Source organism: Numida meleagris, chromosome 3 (genome assembly GCF_002078875.1).
Source record: "Numida meleagris isolate 19003 breed g44 Domestic line chromosome 3, NumMel1.0, whole genome shotgun sequence".
Lineage (NCBI taxonomy): Eukaryota > Metazoa > Chordata > Aves > Galliformes > Numididae > Numida > Numida meleagris.
The window spans coordinates 75,227,490-75,251,765 of NC_034411.1; the positions used below are offsets into that span (position 1 = coordinate 75,227,490).

At 42.8% G+C, this 24,276-nt stretch overlaps 2 long non-coding RNA genes across 2 annotated transcripts; both read left to right on the forward strand.

Annotated features, from left to right (window-relative positions):
- LOC110396465 lies at nucleotides 1,659–5,778 on the forward strand. The gene is made up of 2 exons (XR_002436985.1): nucleotides 1,659–1,781; nucleotides 3,228–5,778. It is a non-coding gene; the product is annotated as an uncharacterized LOC110396465 (long non-coding RNA).
- On the forward strand, nucleotides 14,949–22,638 carry LOC110396715. Its single transcript, XR_002437191.1, has 4 exons — nucleotides 14,949–15,377; nucleotides 19,044–19,124; nucleotides 21,718–21,825; nucleotides 21,906–22,638. It is a non-coding gene; the product is annotated as an uncharacterized LOC110396715 (long non-coding RNA).

Below are 24,276 nucleotides of genomic sequence, written 5' to 3' on the forward strand. Positions count from 1 at the left end.
TCAGGAAAGGAACAGAGGCCAAAAATTCTTATTATTCCCATATCTTGAATCCTTTGTGGATCCTCCCATCTTTAAAAAATAAAATAAGTAAAATAAAATAGTAATGAAATTACAGAAAAAGAACAAAAACATGCAACACAAGTGATTACAAGTCTGAAAAAAAGACTCAAGAAGAAAGTAAACAACCTAGGAGTCTTTCTTCTAGAGAGAGATGACTAAGCAGTGAGATGCCAGGCATCTGGGAAACCTTGAATAGCATGAAGGAGTTGGAAAGGGAATGATTATTCGCTCTTCCTAAACTACAGGATGCATACGGTATCAAATTTTTAACCTGCCAGAAGTAGGTCCTGTCAGTATCTAAAGGGGAGCTACAGAAAAGAAGGGGACAGACTCTTTAGCAGGGTTTGTTGTGACAGGGGGAAATGGTTTCAAGCTCGAAGAGGGTAGATTTAGGTTAGACGCAAGGAAGAACTCTTTTACAGTGAGGGTGGTGAGGCACTGGAACAGGTTGCCCAGGGATGTGATGGATACCCCATCCCTGGAGACCTTCAAGTGAGGCTGGAGCAGGCCCTGGGCAACCTGATCTAGCTGTGGTGTCCCTGTTCATTGCAGGGGAGTTGGACGAGATGGCCTTCAGAGGTCCCTTCCATCTCTAAGGATTCTATGATGCTATGATTCTAAGTTTGCTTCAAAACTATGGTGGCACCTTTTTTGCAAAGCAAAGATCATACTGAGGAGTTGTCACAGGATGCTGTAAGTCCCAAAAGCTTCAATGGTTTCCAAAGTGCAATTAGACAAAGTCATAAGGGAAAATCACCATGAGCTGTTCCTCAAAGGTACCGCCTCTGGCTCAGGAGCTATCTAGGTTAGAGATGGCCAGCACCTGTGTATGTATTTACATCACTGTCATCTTGTTAGTGTTTCCCTACCTACTGTATATATCTGTCAGCGACGGGGTACTGAGCCAGCTGGGCCTTTGGTCTGGGTGGTCAGCTCCTCTCATACTGCATAATTAGGGGCACAGGAACAACTCTCAGGCTGTGCTAAATGTAAAGCTGTTTTTCACTGAAAGCTAATCTGCATCAGCTGCTTCAGATCTACCATAATTTTATACTAGCTCACTTTGAAATACAAAAGAGGATTCACAGAATGCATGAAGGGAAGCAGAATACTTGGTCTTAGGCTTTTACAAATCCTCTGGACCATATTCTTTTTCCATGTTTTGTCTTTTTATATATTTTACATATATATATTTTATATATTTTTACCTGAAATGTCAGTAGTGATGCTTCCTTCATTGGGAAAATGAAGACATGCTGATTTTACAACCTCCCTCTTCTGTTAGCTATTCTTCAGAAGAAATTTACTGATGTTGGTTTTAGATTTTCTAGTGGAATAAGGAAGGGTCATACTATGGTGACTGAATTCACCCAACATCCTATCTCACTCAAATACTAGTTGCACTGTAATAACTGCAGCTGCCTACAGGATTACAAATTATTAGGTTAATGAGAGCAAGAATCAGTCCCTAATGTACCAAGTCTTTCTCTAAGAGTCCTGTTTTGTTCATCTTGCTCCAGCTGCTGCCACTAATGCGGGGCTTTAATAAGCCTTAAAGAGAACTCATAAATTTAAAAATATCTAAGAGCATGGCAAAAAATCCTGCCCTGAATAATTGTTCTGAAATGTTCTAAAAGGAACTAAATTTCCTTCTCGATAGCCTCAGTAATACTTTGAAGAGAGAAGAATGAAGGTGAGGACACGCATTACATTCTGTAGAGGTAAAGAAAGAAACCTTTTTGCAATGAATATGTCAGGGGAATATATCTAAAAGGGCTTATATCTGTGAAAATATGACCTCTGATTTTGCCAAGGTCAGTAAAACCTACTGTGATTTGCTTTGTAAGTGTTGGTCACACAAGTCAAAGCTGCCTCAAGGCAACTTTAATTTCTGTACCCAAATGCAACAAGATGTGATGTTTATGAAAGGTTTGCAAAATCCTCATGTACGTGGAGAAGCAAGATTATCTGGTCCAAAACAAGTCTGTTTCTCCACTATAAATTCATACGGAATGACAGATCAAAAAGCCATTAAGAGCTGTTAATCTAATGTGAAACAAGCTTCTTAATTTCAATTTCCTGGCTCACCCTGTTTACATGTAGATGCTGTTCTTCTCTTAGCCTCCACAGTGACACATACCAGAAGATCTTCACACAGGCCCATGGCGCCATTTGTTGAGACAATCTGTTATAGTTCTGAGTTACGTGATTTGCTGAATATTTCTTGGTAAAAGCTGAGAAGAAGGGGCTTCTTGCACTCTGCCCTGGACGCCTTTATATGGCTATTCAGAGGCTGTCCCTACACCCTGTAATAGCCTTTTTTGGAGACAGAGATAGGCACATGGGGTCACACCATTACCCATTCCTTCAAACATTCCTGATTCTTAGTGTCAGAAAAATGAGCTACCAACATCCACTGCACTTGTGTTCACATGGGATTTCTTTATTGTGCTAGGAATAAGAGGATTTCCATAGAAGGGTAAAGCATTCTGCGCCCTGCCTGAGGCTGGCCAACTCTAGATGTTTCTGAAAAAGGTGCCAAGATCTCTTTAAGTAACTGTGGAGCAGTGTGATCTCCAAAATAGTTTTCAGTTTACCTGCAGCATGAAAACAAAGTAGCTTATCACCTGTAATGTTAGGTGATTCGATTTTCTGGATATCCTACACAGAATAGCAATAAATATACTTTTATTGATGTAAATGTCTAAATGCCAAATAATCCTTTTACTTTTTTCATACCTTGTGGAAATGAACTTGTCAGATTTTTGAAAAAATATTTACCATTTACTGGAAATTGTTATCTTTCAGTTTCACTTCATTTTTAACTCAGACAGTGAGATATTCACTGCTTGTGTGCCAGAGGATGCTCTTCTGTGTCCCCTTTTATTCAACTTCTGTCTAAATGAGCAAGCCCAGGCCTCTTGCTGACTTTCCACTGAGAAGCCCCCCATCACTTCAGCTGTTTTAGCATCAGGTCTCTTTATTCTCTTTAGAAAGAGTGGCCTACTACTAAAGTGAGCTTGATGTATTACCTTATAATGCCTCTTACTCATTTTGTATTCATCTGAAGCGTCTTGATTGTTTTCTAATAGCTATGGTATTTTGTGCAGTGCATTGATGTTGCCATTTAAAAAGATGCTCACAAATCCTTCCAATTCTTTTTGTAGAATCACACAATATCCTGAGTTGGAAGGGACCTACAAGGAAAACCAAGTCCAGCTCGCGGCTCCACACAGCACCACCCAAATTTCAAACCCTATGTCTGAGAGCATTGTCCAAATGCTTCTTTGAACTCTGGCAGATTGGGCCCATGACCTCGGACTGTTCCATGCCTGACTGGCCTCTGGGGAAGAACTTTTTCCTAACACCCAACCTGACCTTCCCTTGATACAGCTTTGTCCAGAGAGAGTGAGAGACCCAGACAGCAGTAAGAGCAAGAGGAGGAAGGGAGAGAGAGGATAAAAGGAATGTGATGGTATCTATCAGCAGCATCAAACCAATAGAGGACTTCTTGGAAAAGAGAAGAAAATCTTTGTGACAAGATGTCTGTTTCAAATTATACTTATCTGAACATTGGTGATGTTGCATGCCTACAACACCAGGGCTAGAAATAGTATTTAAATTACTTGACCTCTAAAAGCTACGGACGTGAAGAAAGAACGTTCACCTCCCCATGCAGCTGTCAGGCAAACACTTCTCAAGGGCAGCAGACCCAAGCCTCTAAGTGTTGCATCACCTATGCCAACAGCAGTTTTCCTCCCGCCAGCTCACTCCATCTTGTTAGGTCTCTTAGTCGCTCATCACAGCTCCCTCTTGACTCATGAACCAATTACGGGTTGTGTACACTTCTGCGGCCACAGTGGTTTCCCCTCCTTTCCATCCTGACATACTTCAAATGCCTGCTCTAGATAAGGCGCTTGGAACTACTTCTTGTTAGCACTTAGCCATGCTGAGAACTGCCAGCCTACTGGATGCCCTGTCCTTCTCAGCCCTCAACTGTGTTTTTCCTCTTCCTGCAGCTATTTGCTCTAATAGCATTTTGTGAAGGACTTTTTGTCAGGTATTTGTCATGGACTTTCAGAAAGTCCAAGTGCTCAGTATTGCCTGGCTCACCGCAGAACAATCTTGTCCATGCCTCTAAGGTCTTTGGAGAATGGGAGTGTTTTATTTTTGATTTAAACTCCTGCTTTCTCTTGCAAGTTTCCTTCATATTCAGATGAAGAAGCGATGCAAAATTTCACAGGAGGGAAAAGGTGCATAGCACAGGTAGATGAGATACAGAGGATGATTATGCAGGAATCCTGTGCAACTTGAATTGTAGGAAAGTCATCTCATCTCCTGTGCTGGAATGTCTCATGCTGATGGGTGCAACCCTTTCCCAGTGACTGTGAAAATCTTGATAAGGAAAGTGACGAGACACTCAGTGCAGCTAGAGCTCTAAGACTTGGGTTTGCCCTCCCACGCATTTTGGGTGGGCAGGCAAACCACAGACTGTCATCTGTGAAGTAAGAAAGCATTGGGTACATTTAATTACTACATTAGCTCTTGCTAACACTTTCAGTGCCAAGAATTGGTTGAGAAGGGCTTAGGGTTGTTGTTGTTAGCACTTTGTTTTTACCAGGACATAGCTTTCAGGGTAGGAGCTCATGTATCTGAGAGCTCAAGTCAACTCATTAATAGGCACTGCAATAAACAGACCAGGAAACAGTTGTGGCAGAGCAAGGAGCTGAGTGGCTTTAGTTCATTCTCATACATTTGTTCTAATTATTTCTTAAGCTGTCTTTTCACACTCACAAGGTTTTATCTTTCGAAGTCTTCTACTTCCAATAGCCTTATTTCTTCAGAAGAAGAAGAAAATAAAGCAAATAAAGGATCTTCCCAGTTACAAAAATGTCTCCAGCCCTTGGGAGTTAGGAACCACAGAAATCCACTCTGAGGATCTGTGCCTAAGAATTCATTTTAACCAGTCCTGTACGTTGTTCACTGCCCAGTCCACTTAGCAGCAGGTGACTGGCCACAGCTCCACCATAGCTTCTTTTCAGAAGCCCAAAAGACTGATCCAAATTCTACAGGGACAACAGCAGCCAGCTCCTGACTTTCACCTTTCCCACGGGTGCAGCCTCTCCAGGAGATAAATCGAGCTCACCCCACTGCCTGAGTCTAGGTGAAGGTACAACTGTGTGAGCTGCTCAGATGTGAGCTGCTGGCTCTCAGGATGTGTGGGCCTCCAGGAGCTTGCCTGGGCTGTGCTTGGCCAGAGGCATCACACAGCAAAGTTTTGCCTGCCACCATGGTAAGTCACGTGGCCCATTGACCTAAAAAGTTTGGGCACTGGTGCCTTACACAAGAAAGGGAAATCATAATCTCATTTGGCAGTTTCCCTTTGAGCACAAGCTGAGGCATCCAGAATGGGTACATTGCTGTTCCGATGTGATCTAGTTACATATTTGGGTAAGCAAATACCTGAATCAAAACAAGCTTTGTGACAGATTTGGGATCTTTCAGTTATTTTTCCGTAGTTGGAATACCTGAAATGAGTCAGTGCAAAGTCACTATTGCTTAATGCTAGAAAAAAAAAAAAAAAGACAAAAAACAACACAAAATAGTCGAGAGCTTTTCTGTTAGTCAGCATTTCCTTCCTGATCCCACAACAGGAACCGAGGTGTGTGCGACACTGCTGCACTCAGCCCTCCCCGCGCACACTTACCTCCTGCTCACCAGGGAAGGAGAAAGCCTTCATGCTGCCCAAACGTGTGCTGTAACCTTGACGTCTGCCCCCCGGCCATGGAAATACCCTGACACCACATGTCTCCTGACAGCATGCTCGGGCTCGCAGGATCCATCTTGCGTTTTCTTACCTCGGCTCTAAACTTGGTGTTGAATCAGAGGCTCAAGTACGGCAGTGTTTGTTGTTCAGGATTAGAAAAAACTACACAGGAAAAAATGAGGACATCACTTCCATTTTCTCCTTCTCCCCCCCCCCCCCCCCATTTGTGATCCTCATCCATGAGCACAGGGAGCTTGAAGACAAATGGGATCCCTTTGCCCCCCCCCCCCCCCCGACCCCACAATGAACCACTTTTACCAAACTAACAGCCTTGATTGAGGGCATATTTGTTCTCTTTTATTTCACCTTCAACTTCTGATATCCATGTCCTTGTCAAGCACAAACATGACTGAACTCATGCATCAGAGAACCACAGTTTTACTCCAAGGGGAACTATTAAGCTTGAGGTAAACACTCTGTTGTTTTCATTTAGTTCAAAGGTGAGATATTTAGCAGATTCTGATCAGGGTGAATGAATACATTTTGTTACTGAAGCTAGTGTAGATTTTTGTCCATGAATGTCTTTTAGAGGACTTAACTCAAGCTCCTACAAGGTCAAGCCTCCTAGCAAGGTCAGTGAATGCAGATAGCCACATCCTGAATCAGTCCAAGGATTTGCACTGATACAAGTAAACTAGAGGAGGTGTGGATGTGAACAGACTCCCTAACTTCACACACAATGCAGCTGACCTCTAGCAACAGTCTGTCCACAGAGCTAAGATCTGTACTGATAGGCACAATTTTCTAGAAAGAAGGAACCTGATTACCCCAGAGAGCACTTAATGAACAGTGTTGGGTTACGCTTCACTGAGTTCACCTTGGCTGACTGGCTATTCTACATGTAGCAACAGTGACCAACAGGACTTAGGGCCATCTGGAGACCAAGGAGAGCAAGTCCCATGGCAGGGCTGGGCTAATTGTGTCAGCTCTTCACCTTCATCATACTTGACTCCCCCACCCTACACTGGGACATTATCATGCCCAGCTAGGAGGCATGTATCATGGCAGTGGTTTTTTGATAGCAGAGAAGATACAAGAGTCCTATAAGGGCAAAGATGTCCTAATAGAAGGTACACAACCCATGCTGTTACATGTAGTCTGAGGCTCTCTCAAACAGATGTAGATTAATCCAAGTTCTTGCTTTAAAGTGCATGACATAGAAGAACTGCCCATGCTTGTAAGATCACTTATTTCATTCCCTTTGTTTTTGTTTACCTCTGCCTTCTTGGACCTATGACCAGTCTATTTTAACAAGGGCTGCATCTCCCTCCAGTCATAGCCGCTCACCACTCCCTCAGCTGCCAGAGGGAGATAAACTAGAGCCACCTCCATCTTGCCGTGGACCTCTGTATCCAATACCCAAGCGCTGGGTTTTAGCATCCCCAGAGACCCCTCCAGAGCTCATTGTTCTCTCTGATAGAAGAAAAAAGCTACTGTTTGGAGCTCACCAGTGGAGCAGGAGGAGCTCTTTTCCTGGGACACTGTCTGGAAGAGCTGGAAGGCCGTTTGCAATGGGAACCCACAGAGGCACCAAGCGCACTAACTTTTGGAATAAGTGAGTATAAAACCTGCAGGAGGAGACCTAATGTCACCAGCAAGGTGCGCTCCCTCCTGCTGCTGGGAGTGAAGGTATCTGGGGCTCCAGAAACCAGGCACATCTCCAGAGGCTGCTAACTAAAAAAGGCAGATAATTACAAAAAAAAAAAACAAAAAAACAAAAAAAACCAACTGCGTAAGACAAACAGAAAATATTTTTCCTTACAAATGACACTAGAGTGTTCAGGAAGGTGGGTGAGTGACTGCTTATCATCTAACATTTATATATGTTTTATTCTTATTCGCATCATTCTCATGGGGTATCAAGATCTCAGAAGGATTTTGTCTAAATACTTCTATGAATGAGAAAAATCAAACTCATTTTTTTCTTGTGCTGAACACTTCTGCTTTTCCCAGCTTACTACAAGCTAGTTCCAGGACTGTGCTGCTCTCCTTCTACATTTAACCTCTGTGTCACTCTGGTTTTACCATTGTGGGTCTGAAATTCACTCATATATAAGCCAACTGCAGAGTGGCTGTTGTCCAATGCTCCTTGATTTTATTATTTAATCTTCTTTTCAACTTCCACATGCACAATATCTAGGGCTGCACACACGCAGCACTGTTACAAAATATCCTATCCCCCTTTCTGCATCTTAGGAAGAGAAGGAGAAAGGGAAGATTTCATCTCCATGTCTTGGTCTCATGCTCTGAATGTTATTCACTGTGCTAATAACTGTATCAGCATGTTTATAAGCTGATGTGCTTTTAATTGTTTCACTCACTCACTCATACACATGAAGTAAGCACTCTAATGGGTTCTGTACCTTTCATCCTTTATTTTATTGCTAATGGCATCTCCAGTAATATAAAATGATGGATGAGTGCAGTCTGAGAAAAACCGAAAAATCAATGCACGTTCAGACTCTGTATTAGTGCAGTGAGGAGCTGTGGCTGCCAGGCACTGTGCTCCTCTTGAGCCATGCTGCAAGTGTAGGATGGGAGCAAGGAGGAGCACAAGGAAGGGCACATCTGCAAAATGCCTCCTCCCACACCCACATGCAGTGGTGAAGGATGGCAGCACCACAGGTGTCATGTACTCTCTGCTCTGCAATCCCACCTCCCGTTGGAGTTGAGCCCCAGTTGCAAAGAAGATGGTTTCACCATGCTTCATGTGCAGGCACAGAGGCAGAGCAGCTGCCAAACACTTGGGTGTAGGATGTTTCCATCACACTCATGAACACAGCATTCAAGCCACAGCTGGAGTCATTCACACTGATGTAGGTGGAACCAGCCTAGCACAAAGCCAGTGAGGGTCTTCCTCTTCCCAGGCTCTGCCTGATGGGGTCCAAAAGGGCCTCAAGAAATGAGCAGAGCAATGACAAGCTCTTTCCTTGACGCTATCTGGCATTCATGTGTGCATGAGTGGTGCCCAGCAGCTGGTGTGGGCAGGCCAATGTCTGTGAACGAATGTACCTGGAAACATTTGATGGTGTCCGATGGTGTAAGGCACAATGGCCCTTCAGTGTCTAAAGGGGAGCTACAGAAAAGAAGGGGACAGACTCTTTAGCAGGGTCTGTGGTGATAGAACAAGGGGAAATGGCTTCAAGCTCAAAGAGGGTAGATTTAAGTTAGACACAAGGAAGAACTCTTTTACAGTGAGGGTGGTGAGGCACTGGAACAGGTTGCCCAGGGAGGTGGTGGATGCCCCATCCCTGGAGACTTTCAAGGTGAGGCTGGAGCAGGCCCTGGGCAACCTGATCTAGCTGTGGTGTCCCTGTTCATTGCAGGGGAGTTGGACGAGATGGCCTTCAGAGGTCCCTTCTAACTCTAAGGATTCTATGATTCTATAACAGCAGGGCAGCTCTGCATGTCTTGAGAGGAAGAAAAGTCCTTTTTTGTGGCTAGAGCAGTGTTACACACATTCATCAGGATACCACATCCCTGTGTCTAACATCACATACAGCCACCGGCCAGCGATGCTGCTAATAATGCACAGAGGCAGCTACTTGCCATTTCTAGCTCTCTGGGCATCTCTTTTTCCTACAGTAAAATATACCTTGATCTCTGTTCATTAAAAAAAAAAAAAAAAAAAAAAAAAAGTTTTTTAAAAATCAGGAAATTTTAAACTTTGGGTTTTTTTAAAACCAGTAGGAACTAAAAAATCTATTAGGTACCATCAATATTTGATGCTTTTAGGGAAAGGAACCCTAGAGCAAGGAGTACTGTTTCTTTTAAAACAAAATCCCCCTTCAAATCAGATTCTAGCCTGGAGTGAATATTGCACTGCCAAGTTACAGGAGCCTGTAATGGAAATGCTGACAGACCTTCAGCACCACCACAGTCACAGAGACTTTATAAATAGCCTTTGCAAAATGTCTGGCATGTGAGATGGGTTCAAGCAGCCACTTGACAGAAGCTGGCAACTGAACCAATGAATGTTTCAGAGAGCAATCATCGATGGGATCTGTTTGTCTGTGTACTCACTCCTGCAGGTGGTTCGGGTGCATACCTACCTATTCTCCAGTGCTAGACGCTATGCATTAAGGATGCTGTTCTGGCAGATACAATGTAGCTTCCCAAACAAAGCTGTAATGTGACCTACTTTGCTCAGTCTAGTACTATTCAATAATAAGTGGCCTCTGTTGGGCTTCTACATGTAGACAACATCAAACGCATTTCACTGAAGTGTTTAGATATTGATTTTACTCAGCCTGGGAACTTCAAAGTGGGCTTCTTCCATGTCATCTTGAAAACACATCCTCTTGCTCCTGCTGTACAGATTCTCTGTTAGAGCATGTGCATATATGACTCCCGCAGCTGCTAAGCATCCCTCTGTTATTTGTTTCTAAATTAAGGGCAATTGTTGTGTCCCTTTATCCCATAATGGCAATAACTATTGTGTATAGCAACGTAAAAGCTGTCTCTGCTGCTTGGCTGCTGTACTGTCACGCAGCCATGCCTAGAAACATGTTTTTTAACTGTGTGAAATAAAGCATCAGGCTCAGGTAGAAGTACTGAAAGCACTGGAGGATTGTTTAAAATTCATGAGCCCACTTCTGTAGACCTAGGGCATGTGCTGTGTTTTTGTCATCACATCTATGTTCTGGGGATCTGTCTCTAGCTAACAGCTTCATGAAGAATTTTTCTTGTTGCTGTCCTCCACCTGTTCAGGTTGCACTGCTGCCTTGCTTTGATTTCTGTTTTCTTGTTTTGTGAAGAACTGTGGAGGAAACACATATTTTGTTAAGAGCTAACCAGCAACTGAAAAAGGGGCACCAGATTCCCTTTCAGTAGGAAGTTTAAATGCTATGTCCAAGCCACATCTCCAAGCACAAAGACTTTTTGCTAGAGTTCTCACAGTAATTTCAGGTGGGTGCGGGGTGTCCCCTCTCTATCCCAGTTTGCTACATGACTTCTGCACATTCAAATATTACTGCCACAGTTCAATCCAAAGCCAGCTGCGTCCAGATTGAGCCTCACATGGAAGTTGCTTAAGGCTTCTGGTCTCAAAATGTGGTTGTTTAAACAGGCAGCTTCCATCTTCCCTAGCTTTGCAGCAGGAAGAGCTACATGCATCAGACAGAATCCACAATGCCAAGCTCTATCCATATTCTGTGTAAGCGGAGCAAAAAAAAGTCATTGCCTCGTTGATGGGGTCTTTATGCATGTATTATTCTGATGTGCTGGATTTTTTGCTGTTATTATATCATGACCAGAGTAGCATCACTAGGCAGACTAACAGTTATTTCCTTGTAGCAAATAACAAGTTAAGAGCTCCATAACAGAGAAAAACCAGCAAGCACCTCAAGCAAATGAGCAGTAACACCGTGTTGCAGAAGATCAGCTCTCTTTCAAACAGGACACTTCTTTGTTTGTACAAGAATGCTCTTGACCAAGTAGCCCTTCCTGATTGTTCAGTCATCCTTCTTCCTAACAATTTAGGGCAGATAGCACATCATTTATAGTCATATCAATTATTTCCTGTGAACATTATTTATTTCAAAAGCAGAATACAGAAGCTCCTTTTAATACAATTGCTGCTCTGAAAGTAATGCCTCCTATTTTATTATGTTGGCCCACAATTTCAGAGGTGAGTGTTGGTGGTATGGCAGTAGAGGTTACATCTAATATTATATAATATTAGAGGTTACATCTAATACATATCCAATATGCCGTTACATCTTGTTGCTGTGCTACAGCTGGCAGTGGCAGCCTGACAAAACGGTATCTGACATGAAAGTGCATATGAAGCAAAGGTTTGGAATTGAATTCATCCATGTGGACAAAGTGGCACCCATTGACATTCATCACTGCTTGCTGAATGTTGATGGAAACCAACATCCAGTGGAGACCAGTGGATGTGAGCACAGTGAGGCGGTGATGCATTTCAGCAGTGTCGACAGCGACGTGAAAGATAAGTGACATTCTGATGGCCATGTGAATCTGTTTCACCACAAAATGAAGAGCATATCCATCAGCTCGTACACATGAATCAGTGGATTACAACCAGGGAACTGCGTACAGAACTGAATATCAGCTTCAATGCATTGGGAACAAGGGTGGCAAAGTTTGCACCAGATGGGTTCCACAAATGCTCACACAGGAACATAAAGAACACCATGTGCAAGTTTGTCAAGACCTACTGAACCAAGATGAGGCTGAAAGTGATAGTGACCTGGATTGCATCATTACTGGTGACATGGCATCACCATTATGAGCCAGAATGAAAAATGGCAGTCCATGGAGTTGCTACATCTGAATTCTCCATCAAATAAAAAGTTCAAGACAAAGCCCTCAGTAGGTAAAGTGATGTGCACTGTCTTTTGGGATAGGAAAGAGGTGATCCTTCTGGATTTCCTGGAATCCAGACAAATCATCAACTCTGACTGCTACATCATGACACTGACTAAGCTGAATTCTCTACCTTCCAGAGTCAGGCCAGAGAAGACTACCTCTCTCTTGCAACACAAGAGGCCCCGTATCAGCTTGAAGACCATGGAGCACATTGCCAGTCTTGGCTGGACTGTCCTACCTCACCTACCACATAGTCTGAACTTGGCGCCTTCTGACTTTTATCTGTTTGGGCCAATGAAAGACTGACTGCGTGGGCAACAACTTCCTAGCAATGATGCTGTTGTTAAACAGTGGGTCACCTCCAATGGTACAGATTTGGTACAGAGCGCAGCATACAGGCTCTTATTCATCACTAATGAAAATGCATATCTAATGGTAGTGACTATGTTGAAAAGTAGTGTTTTGTAGCAAAGAATTTGCTCTATCGAATAGTGTTATTGTGTTCTTTGTATCTGTTGTAGTTTCCATGGAAACAATAGAGGTATTACTTTCAAAATGACCTATGTCATTTTAGAGATTAGAACCTAAGCAAGACCAATCATATAAGGCACCCCCAGTGAGGAAAGCATTTCATCTGTGAAGCCGAGGCTGATGGTGGTGGTGATGCTCATCAGTGCTGTTTGTAGCAAATGGAGTTCAGGTGCTTCTGCTCAGCCTGCAGGACAAAGCGTGGGATGCTGGTCTTTCCAGGGATGTTGTTTCTGGTATTTCTGTATATTGGTATTGCCAAAAATCACTTGCTCAGTGAGCCCTGTGTCCACATACTCATTTCTTCACTAGAACTTCGATGGCAGCAGGTGGTTAATCAGCATATAGTCCCAAAAGCAGAAGGGGTAAGATTGTTGTTTTAAGTAGAAATCTACAAGGTAACAGGGGATGTTAGAGCACTTTCAGCATATAGTACTACACGAGATGATGGGTAAACAAGAAAACTTTGATATTGCCAGTGTGAAAGTCTAGAGCTATTACTTTTCTTTATGAATAACATACACTAATTAACAATTACATCTTACTTTCTAAAAAGTACACTTGTTCCACTGTGGTTTATAGAACACAGATGAAATTCTGATGGAAAATAATGATGAGATACAAAATGTAGTAAAGGAATGCCTTAGTGGAAATTGCTTTCCCTCATCCTTCCTGCTTTCCCCGGAGCTAAGCACAGTGCTGCACTCAACCCAAGAGCAGATCCTGCTCATTTTTTCAAGGTCCATCATCTTCAGTCTCAGTCTTTGTATATAGCAATTGGGATTCTGTCCTATCTGCTAAGATCCAGATATCAGCAAGCAGAGAGATTGTCTTTCTGAGCCGTGAGATAGTGATGGAGTCAGCCTGCTTGATGAATGCTAAAAGGGAATGTGCAATGCATGGAAAACACTCAACTGACCTATGAGGTTTGAAACCTGCCTATAAAGCTTCCATTTAGAGAAGATGATTTCAGAGTTGGTAGGCCAAACTATGTTCTGCCTAAGTATCTGCTAATTACCTTAATGGGATGCAAAAGCAGGGAGATGCAGCAAAAGGGACTTAAAATTTGGGAGAGCAGAAAGGGTAGGAATGCCATTGCGTGTTTAAGATCACACACACCAAGCAATCTCTGAAGATAGTCTGGCCCCAATCTCAAAACAAAACACTTGGATCTACACATTCCCTTGTGCTCAAAATGGCATTAACAGGCACTAACAACATCCTTATCATTTGACCAAACCCCCTCAGGGAGCAAAAGCACGGTCAGGAAAAAAGGAGGTTGGAGTCACAGCCTGAGATGTGCAAACATGCCTAAGGGCGTTGGAGCACCCAGGGCTAAATCTCCCCAGTGACTCAGTGCTGCATGATTTTGCGGTTCAGATCAGTAGGAAACATAGCCCCAGGCAGAAACCCATATTCTCCATGTTCTGCCTGCAGAGGATCAGAAACCAGGACAATGGGGTCTTGAAAAGCTGGTAAGGTGAGAGGAGAGCGAGCAACCAGCTGTGTGAATGTGGGGTTCCATTACTGTTGAGAGCAGATTAGACAAAGACCCTCCAAGAAGGTAAGTCCTTTGTGTTTTCTCCTGGAGCTGGCTACCAAAACTTGCCCAGGCATTGTTTAGATGAAGGAAAGAGCTTTCCTTCTCTGTCCCAGCCTTGAACACTCATTAGCATGCAAACTATTAAGAGCACCAGCTGGAGAAGCAGCTGCGCTCACAGCTCTGCAAATCAGATGGGAACAGGTTATGAATCCAGGACTCCCACTAAGTACAGACTGCCCTCATTACCAAACTATGACCACCTTAGATAAGCCTCTCTTTAAACTTTTCCATTAGGGACATACCAGTTGTTGTAGGATGGGGTACAGTAGGGTAGGGTAGAGTAAGTTAGGATAGTGTAGAGTAGCCTGGGGCAGGTAGGCATTTGGAGTGGTTTCTTCAAATGAAGCAGCAAAAGTGAAGCCCAGGCTTCGTGTGCTGTGGGGACTCTGAACACTTGGATGAGATATGAACTTACTGTGTTGCTCTGAGGGTTTTGTCCACACTGTTTAGAGAGCTATTAAGGCAGCAGCTTCTCTTGTCAGGGCCAGTGGGAATTGAGTACTTCAGCTCCCTTAGGGAGGTTGAGAAATCCCACTCAGAAAAACAGAGCACACCCAGAGGTCACGCTGAAGCCAAGTGATGACAGCAGAGGGTGAAACATGAGCAAGGATTTCCCAGAGGATTTAGAGCACCCCGACTGCTGCCAGCATCTGCTGGGGGAGAAGGACCCTGGTGGTGTCTCAGTAGTACATGGGGTGGAGGGAGAAGCAAAAAAAAAAAAAAGTAAATTTGGCTACAAAAACACCTTTCCTCGAGGCAACACAGCCAAGCTTTTGCAAAGGCAGAGAACAAAAGGCTGACTGGCGATCAGGAGAAGAAAGTGCTGGAAAGGAATTTATTTCTACAGGAAGCTCAATGACTTTCTGTAAAACAGACTGTAGTTCTGTTTTTTCCATGTTAAGCTTTCAAAAGGGGCAGCTCCTGCAAGCAGCAGATTGTCTGGTGCAGGAACAGTGAAGATTTGAAAAGGACGAAGGGCAACTTGAGCTTCCCAGCTGGATAGGTAGTAAAAGATAATAACGAAGGGTAAGCTTTTTCCTTTTCTTCTCCTCCTTCTAGAAAGTCTCTGGTTTAATCTTTTTGAGTCTTAGACATTTATTTACTCCTAGGTTTGCCTTTAAGAAAAAAGAAAATGTGTACAAGGCCTTCTATGCCCCAAATCTATAGCAATTGTTCCAATTTTCATTACCAGAAATAGCAAGAGGAAATGAAAAGCAGGTGTGGGAAGGCTTTTCTGAATGATGCCAGGGCTGTGCTTTAACCTTTACTGGAGGGAAATACACATCTGTGCATGCCAGGCTATTCCCTTACTACATAGCTTCCTTACAGCCACAGAAACCTGAAAAATGCAACAAAATATTCTAAATTTCTTCTAAGCATGTTTGCTGACAGCTCATGGCACTGAAATATTTTGCTGACCTTTGACAAAGGCAGTAACAGTGGCTTGCAAGGCTGTAGGGAAACAAACAAACAAACAAACAAAAAAACCAAACCAAAAACTCCACAGGGCATTTTTTCACTTAAAAACTAATTTGGTGGCCAGTGGGAACAAAACCAAGCATCTTGTTTGTCTATCAATTGCACTGAAGCCTTCCTGGTTTTTGCATACATTAGCAACACATTCTCTGAGTTACTCAAGAATACTTTTGTGAAGACACTAGAAAATAGGATATATGAAGAGTGGTTGAAGGAACTGGGGTTGTTTGATCTGGAAATGAGAAGGCTGAGGAAAGACCTCACTGCTCTCTACCTCTACTTGAAAGGAGGCTGCAGCGAGGTGGATGTCAGTCTCTTTTCTCAGGTGATGTGATAGGATATACAAGGAAATGGTTTCAAGTTGTGCCAGGGGAAGTTTAGATTGGATATTAGGAGGAATTTCTTTACAGAGAATGTGGTCAAGTATTGGAATGGGCTGCCCAGAGAAGTGGAGGAGTCCTTGTCACTGGAGGTACATAAGAGATGTGTGGATGTGGCACCAAGGGACACGGCTTAGCAGTGGGACTCAGTAGGTCAGGTTGAGGGTTGGACTTCGTGATCTTGAAGGTCTCTTCCAACCCAGATGATTCTAGGATCTCATGATCCTGTCTGCTTCTGAGATACAGACACTGCCAGACACAGAAGCTTGCAGCAAAGAGGCTGAAATCTGGCGTGGGTTACCCTAGCACAGCCCACACAAGACAGTCATACTGGTTTTTTTTGCCTTTCTGGGGCCAAACTGCCAGATCCTGGAATTCACTCATTCCCCTCCTATCCACCCTTCAGCCAAACAGGAACGAGTACCCTGCAGTTAGCTGCATGCTGCCAGCTTGGGCCTTCAAAACAGCACAAAAACACAGTCCAGACCGAACGCGGAAATGTAGGCCTGGGCCCGGCCCCATGCAGAGCGTCTGCTGGAAAGGCCCTGAGGCTGCTCTGGCATGGCAATAACCTACGCACACAGGGACGGTGTGTTTTCTTTATCCTCGCTTCAGTAGAAAGGGGTGGAAAAATAATTCACTTGCGTATATGGTCGTTTAGGCCCAGTCATGATTCCTTTAAAGCTCATGCCAATGGATTTTAGTCATTCCCTGGCAGAGGTTTCTCTTTTAACCACAAACACTGAATAGTTATTGGATGAGTCATCGCCTTAAGTAATTTAATTCCTTGACCAGTACATGCTTGCTTCCTGCACTTCAGAGTGGCTTTCTGCAGTGAGATAGTTCATTGCACACCTCCCTTTAGAGGGCTTTTCTGTCCTGCAGCATACAGGGTGGCAGAGCTGGGGAGTCCATCTCTTGAGGTGATTCCCATCTCAAAACCCTGGTCATTTTGGGGCTGGGAAAGATCCACTGACAGCTCAAAGCTAGCATGTGCTGTCCTTGGGAACAGCAAGATCAGGCTTAGAAGTTAATTTTTCAGGCAGTAAGCCTTTACTCAGCAAGTCCAGCTGTATTTGGAGGCAAAATGTGGCTGTGCAGCTTTAGTAGCAAATCGTAAAACAGCCAGACCTGCAACATTTGCCTAGACACACCAGCTAAAGTGTCCCAGTCAGCCCTTTGGAGAGGAGCAGCTGCTGCCCCAGGGCTGCTCTGACTGCCTCCAGGAAAGCAGCACTAACAACAACCGCCAGCAGCATGGGCCGGTGGCTATGCAAATCACACCCAAATCCAACTGTACCTGCTTTAGCAAGGAGAGGGAACTGCTTTCCATTTTAAATGCTCTTGCTGTACAAGACAATGCACTGAAAAATGATGGAGCTTAGAAACACTAGAGAATGTTTTTTTTCCTCCCTTTAGAATATGTATGTTTCTGGAGTACTTAATCATTTGTGCATTAAATGCTGGTGAGTGTTCACAAGACACCTTTTGAAGGATGTTATTAAAATCTCTCATAGGCCCTTCTTTCATGGTTGCAACTTTCTGTTTCATTTCCTATTCATGAGGACCTTGTTTTCCTCGAGGCATCTCCTGCCCATCACTTACTGCAAGTTCCTTCCCTTCAGGGGAGGAATAGAAAACATGGGCAGCAAGTGCGGAGGGTTATATTATATTCTGATATTTTCAAGCCAAGAAAAACAGACTATAATAAAAGTACTCTAATATAAATTTATGGCCCCAGTAGAAAAAATGTCTTTGTGTTTTTATGTGTACGTAGGTACTGCTGACAAACAGAACAGATCCAACCATGGGTATATCTAACAGCCTATGTGGCTGATAGGATCATTAGGACTTCTCCTGACATAATCTATATGCACAACTATAATCAAAATACATATATGCTTGGAATAGAGGATGGTAAAGATTTTTACATTAACTGTTCTGAGAGGTGGCCAATCCCGAACTTGGTGACTTGTTCTTCTTAATTTTAATGCCTATCTTAATGGTTTTTAAGTGATTGCGCCATGTTTCTTGAATACAATGTTTCTTGTATGCCATAAACTTCTAATTTTTGCCTTTTCTAAAATTTTGTGCCAGTAATCTGGCACTCTCAGGGCCAGAGAACGCAGTCTGTAAAAACACAAGCTGTTAGTATAACAAACTGTTCAACGGTCATTTTAACTTAAAATTACATTTTTTTATTACCTATGGAACAAATGGTTAAAAAAAAAAAGAAGAAAGAAAGAAAGAACAGAAGGAAGCAGACTTGTTCAGAAATAATCCTGAGGAACCCAGTTAGCTGAGCCAGCACTGTCACAACATGCTGGCCAACAGAGACTGGGATAAATGGTATTAGCTACCATTTCCCAACAGCCAGGGCTAAAAAGTCCAATATTTGATGTGACACCATCATAATTTGCACTTGCCTCTACTTCCATGTTCCCTCTGTTGCCTGATTTTTAGTGTCTTAACTGTAGAAACACACCAAGTCAGATTGGGAAGGACAAGGAAAATATTGCTTTGTCCAGTTATCTTCACCTTTCCTTGGACAGGGGGCCTTGACATTCTTCCTCATGATGACAAAATCTGAAATTTTCTGATGGGTGAACTTGGGCTGCTTTTGAGCATAAATTGACATCACACCTAAGCCAAAATGTCACCAAAACAAGTAGTCCTTTTCCTTTACCTCACCTTCATCCACATGGATTATTTCTGTACTTCTTTCAGGGCACTGGCATTTATTTGTGCTCAGGGCTCACCAGTTCAGGAGCTGAACCATTAAGTAAGAACTTAGTTGTGTGTGTTTAGTGTCCTGTAAACTCTCTGTCTTGTTTAGGTCAGCAAAATTCTCTCAGTAGTGGTGTGCGGAGCAGTGGAACCACAAGGCCAGGGCCAGAGACAGGAGGACAATGTAAAGGTAGGTAAGTACACAGCCCCTGTGCAGCCACAGGCCCAAGTAGGAGAGCTAAAGATTGCCACAATGCTTGTGACCACTGCTGAGGAAAAGGGGAAAATGCCCAGATGTGCCCAGCAGCAAACCTCTACCCCTGTTGCACAGCCCCAGCCTACACCTGATTCTTAACAAACCCAAGAGTTGCATCCCTCCTTGCCCTGCCTCCATTCCAGCTTCTGTTGGTCTCAGGTGGCCTAGAGAGGAACACAAACAATTGTGCAGAAACAAAAAATTAATTTCCTAGTGTATGAAAACATGCCTTGAAGAACTCAGAATGTGCTGTAAGCACTGCCTTATCAGGGACCTGCACATACATAAACACCTGGGGACAAGGCAGGCAGTTCTGCATTTCTGCCACTGGTCCACGAAGGACTTGGAGAACTGTGGGTCCCAGGCTCCTCATTTCCAAAGCTAGAAATAGTCCTACCTCCATAGACTTTTTGACAGTAATGGGGTGAAGGCACATCACTCAGAAAGGCAACTGATTTCACCCTAAAGACAAGAAGTAATTTCAAACTCGCCAGCACAGGGTAACCTATTTCAATACTCATTTACCACCATAGCTAGAAAGATGGTTTTATTTCAAGGTTCAATTAATTTAACTTCAGCTAATAGACCTTAGATCTTGTTACGTCTTTATATATGAGATTAAAACATTGCCCCAGATCTTGTTCATCTGTGTAAATATCTATAAATGCAGATCAAGTCACTTCTCAGCCTACATAAGGCTTCTCTTTGGTGCTCTCCTTCCGTCCCTTGGGTCACTTTTGTAGCTCTCCTTTGAATTCTCTGCAGTATTTCACATCTTTCTTGAAGCATGAAAATGAGAAGTGGACAAAGTATCATAATAGCAGTCATTAATTCAAAATCACTTTCCTTCTTTTCCTTCATATTCCTTTATTATACTTATTATACTTCTATGTGTTGCACTGGCCAATTTTTCCCACAGCATTGCATTAACTGCTTGTGGTTGGGTCATTTGCAATGACCTCTGTGTCCTTCTGTTCAGCACCACTTTTCAAGAAAGTGCTCCTCATTCTGTGCAAGTTTTTCAATCAAAGGTAATGTGGTATTAAGTCAAATGGCTTTGAGAAGTGTAAGTGTAAACCTGCAAGCAAAGTAATCCTATCAAAAAAAGACAAGAGGTTTGTGTGATGAAATGTACCATTCCTGAAACCATTCTGGATGACATTTGTTACAATTTTAGCTGTAGCTAGACCTGAGTTTATTCTTCATATAGTCCTAAATTCACTGTTCTACTGATGACCAAAATCTCCATCAGAGTCTTATACCTCCCTAAATCACACCATTCACTCATTGACTGTACGTCCAAGTTTTTAAAGATTTGAGGACTGTGACTCATTCATTTCGGTCTCTTTGCTATGAGCAATCTGAATAAGTTCATTAGAAAATTTTGATGTTTTGTAGATGCTGCTTCATGCATATTTTCCTGTACGTGAGAGGTTTTTGCTTCTGGTTCACCTGCTCCATTCTGCTTACAGAATAGAAATCCCTGAAAACATATGCCTTGTCTAGGTCCTATTTACATATCTACCTTTTGCAAACAGCAGTGAGCCCTTATCAGATCTAGGACTTTTTGATTTCTAATATGACAAAAATACCTTCTTACTGCTTTTAGTCATTAAATCCAAAGCTATGTGAATGATTTCTCTTTAGTTGTCCTCATCACTGGGCATTATTTACAGTTATTAGTTTCGTTGTCCTTCCATTCCTTAGCCTGGAAATCTTTCCTGCAGCTCAGCTTCCCTCTGTGATTGCAGAAGCAAGGCTGAGGGACACCAGTAGGACAGCACTGAAGAGTTCTCAGTTTGACGTAATGCTTCCCACATTACAAATCAGTTATGTCAGCAAAAAGTTTGAGGTTTTGGAAAAGTCTCCCTTTTGAAGTTCCAAATGTGCACGATAGACGTTGGTACTTTCTTTACAAGGTCAGTGAAACTAGGCTGATTTCCCTGGTGCAGGGGTAGCTGCCAATTTTTAGGTCAGTGATGATCTCATCTTTGTCAAGCTGAATGCGAACCAGTACGCAGAGTTGTCATATGTTCTACTAATACCGCACAGCTACTGCAGCATGGAGGTCAATACTAATTTAATCTGTTTTCGTGACTGCAGTAAAGCCATGGCACTTCTCCGTTAAGAAATCATTCGTCATTTCTATAAACTCAGGAAATGTTGCTATTGGCTAGAGGAGTCTAGCCAGTGCATCCTGAGAGAAAGACGTATGTGGTAATATAGTTTTACTGCACACTGTATAGAAAGATTAAGGGCAAATAAGATGAGATGCAGATGCACTTTAATAAACGCTCATGAACACTAACGCCTCTTTAACTTACCACTTGAAAGTGTAACCTATAACCCTTCAGAGAGCCTGGTAATGATCTATAACTGTTTAGAAAGTAGTAATGTCCTTAATGGACAGTGGCTTGGGTGAAACTAATGTCATCAGTGTAGATCTCCACCATATGTACATGGCTCCTGCATATGAGTGTCCGTTATTACTGTGATGATGACCTTCACTGTTTCTTCTGAAAACCAGAGAACTTCAGTGGGACCTGCCTATGCCTCCAAGATCCATACCTCCTGGTTGGTATTGCAGAGAGGACCAGCTGCGTCATCTGTGTTGACTACCTGGACCTGCTACGAGGTGTGTATGGAATTTTCTGAGATTTGCCCATTTGAGACAAGCACCACCTTTGTGTCCTCTACTCCACTTGGTTCTTGTAGGTTCTCCGTTTCATGTGTCTGATTCAGCACCTGGTGATGATTTGATACTTCCAGATGTGAAGATAACGTTCCAGTTCTTCTGACAAACTGCCAGACTCTTTCTTTGTTGCTCATGTTCCCTAAGCAACTCAACTCTACTGCCAAAGCTCAAAAGATCCGCCATAAAGCTAGCCAAATTGAGGAAGTCTTTTAGAAAATCTTTCTAATTTATGGCCCTTAGGAAAATGGCCAGCTTTTCCATAAGATTTTTGACTGCCTTCTGTAGGAAGTCTGATGCTCCCATTTCATGGAGACAAACAGCAATTTCATCCAGATAAGAAGCAATATGTAATGCAAGATCAAAATAACTGATAAGACTCTTCCCATCCTGATCGCTGCATTTTTAGATCAAAGGTCTCAAATTCTCAGAAAAAAAAATCCTGTATGAAATATCTGTGTGCAAACTATACCTTTTCAAAAATTATTAATTCAAATAAAACAAACTAAGCACTTCTACTTTTAAAAGATATACAGAATGCCTTAACAGTGTTTGACAATGACATGGATACAGTGAGAAACTGATATTGTTGAGGTCCTAGTCAAAAAAAAAGGATTGAATGATAATTAACATAACTACACTAAGAATTTAGGAAGGAAATACTAGAACACTTTTTCTTTCTAAGTTTTATTCGATTCAAAACACTCCAGGAAAAAGAAGGAAAGGAAGAAAGGAAGAAAGGAAGAAAGAAAGAAAGGAAGAAAGAAAGAAAGAAAGGAAGAAAGAAAGGAAGAAGGAAAGGAAGAAGGAAAGGAAGAAAGAAAGGAAGAAGGAAAGGAAGAAATAAAGGAAGAAGGAAAGAAAGAAAGAAGGAAAGAAAGAAAGAGGGAAAGAAAGAAAAGAGAAAATATATTTATAGTGCATATAAGCTTAACCATGGAAAATATGTCTAGCTTATTTTTATGGTATTTCATCTTTTGTTCTGTGGCTTTTTGTTTATTTTTTTACTACAAAGACTATTGTTTAGATCATTGTGGATTAATGTTAGAACTTAAAATGTGCTTTAATTTATGTTATTACAAACCATAAACCAAAATAATATTAGAGAATTGACAAAGTTGAGTCTTTGACAGGATCCTTATACTGTACAATTGTAAGAAACTGTTGGGAGCATTGTTCCACTATTACAGTTTCATCAGTGCAGTAACAGGACCCAGCTTGGTTCCCTTTCCATTCAACAGGATTTTTGTTACTGACTTTTATGAGAGTAGGATCATATTACATATTAGAATTAAACACTGACAGACATTTTCTTAATGGGCTGACTTCACATGGATTTGCTGGGAGCAGCAGCGAACCAGAAGATGCACTTCTTCAAAGTGGCAGTGCCATCTTTTTGGTCCCAATTACAATGAACCAATGAACATGAACAGATCTGGTGGCTTGAAAACCAACCTCAGAGTGGCCTTGAGCATATCTTGCCCCCATCCCACCCACTTTCAGTCTATACAGCTGCCTTGCAAATAGATTGCCTTTGGCCTGTTTGAGTGTACCTGGGAGCATCCTGACCTACGAAGCAAGCTCAGGCAATTGTGGTCCTCACAGCTGCTGCTGCAGAGCGCACTTTGAACCCAGGCAGGGATCGCTCTTACTAGCAATATGGAAAGCAGTCAAGTCTGTTCTTGAGGGTAATGTTAGCATGGTTGATATTTAATCTCTCTAGAGATTTCTGGGGATCTCTGAATGCTCTCTGTGACCTGAATCTGTCTCTGTTGCACCACTGCTTGCCCGTAGCATTACCCTGATGTGGGTGGAAAGAAAAACATGTTGTCTGCCAGGTACAGCTGTGGGAAAGGGCTAGGTCCTCCCTGCTCTGAGCAGAGCATGCCCATATACTCACACGAGAATCCATAAGGAGAAGAGCAGAGCTGGGGTGTGCAGAAATTAAGGGCTGAATCCACAGCCAACACAGAACAGATCAGTAATGCTCTAGGGATGCTAGTGATACCATCTTCATTTGTGCCTGCTGAGGATCTGGCTTTTAGCACCTTTCACGGTCATCAGAGAAGCACAAAATGCAAGGTATCCATGAGCAAAAGAAGAATAACAAAGCACTTTGTTAGCAGCAAGGGTTAGAGAGCTGTATCAGTTTCTTCAGTCGCTGCCGGAGTCCCTGCTGCTGGCCTCATCACCTGCCTGTTTCAGGCAATCTTTTCTCTAGGCTGCCTTGGCCATCTGGTAAGATTACAGACAGAACAAAGCAGCAGAAAAGGAGAAGCAGGAGTTAGGGGGGAAAGCTCGTTCATCCTGTCCCCCTCTGCGCCTCCCTTTCATCCTAGGCATGTGTAAATCCTGACTGCGGACTGGCTTCGAACAAACGTGTGCAGAGGTAGC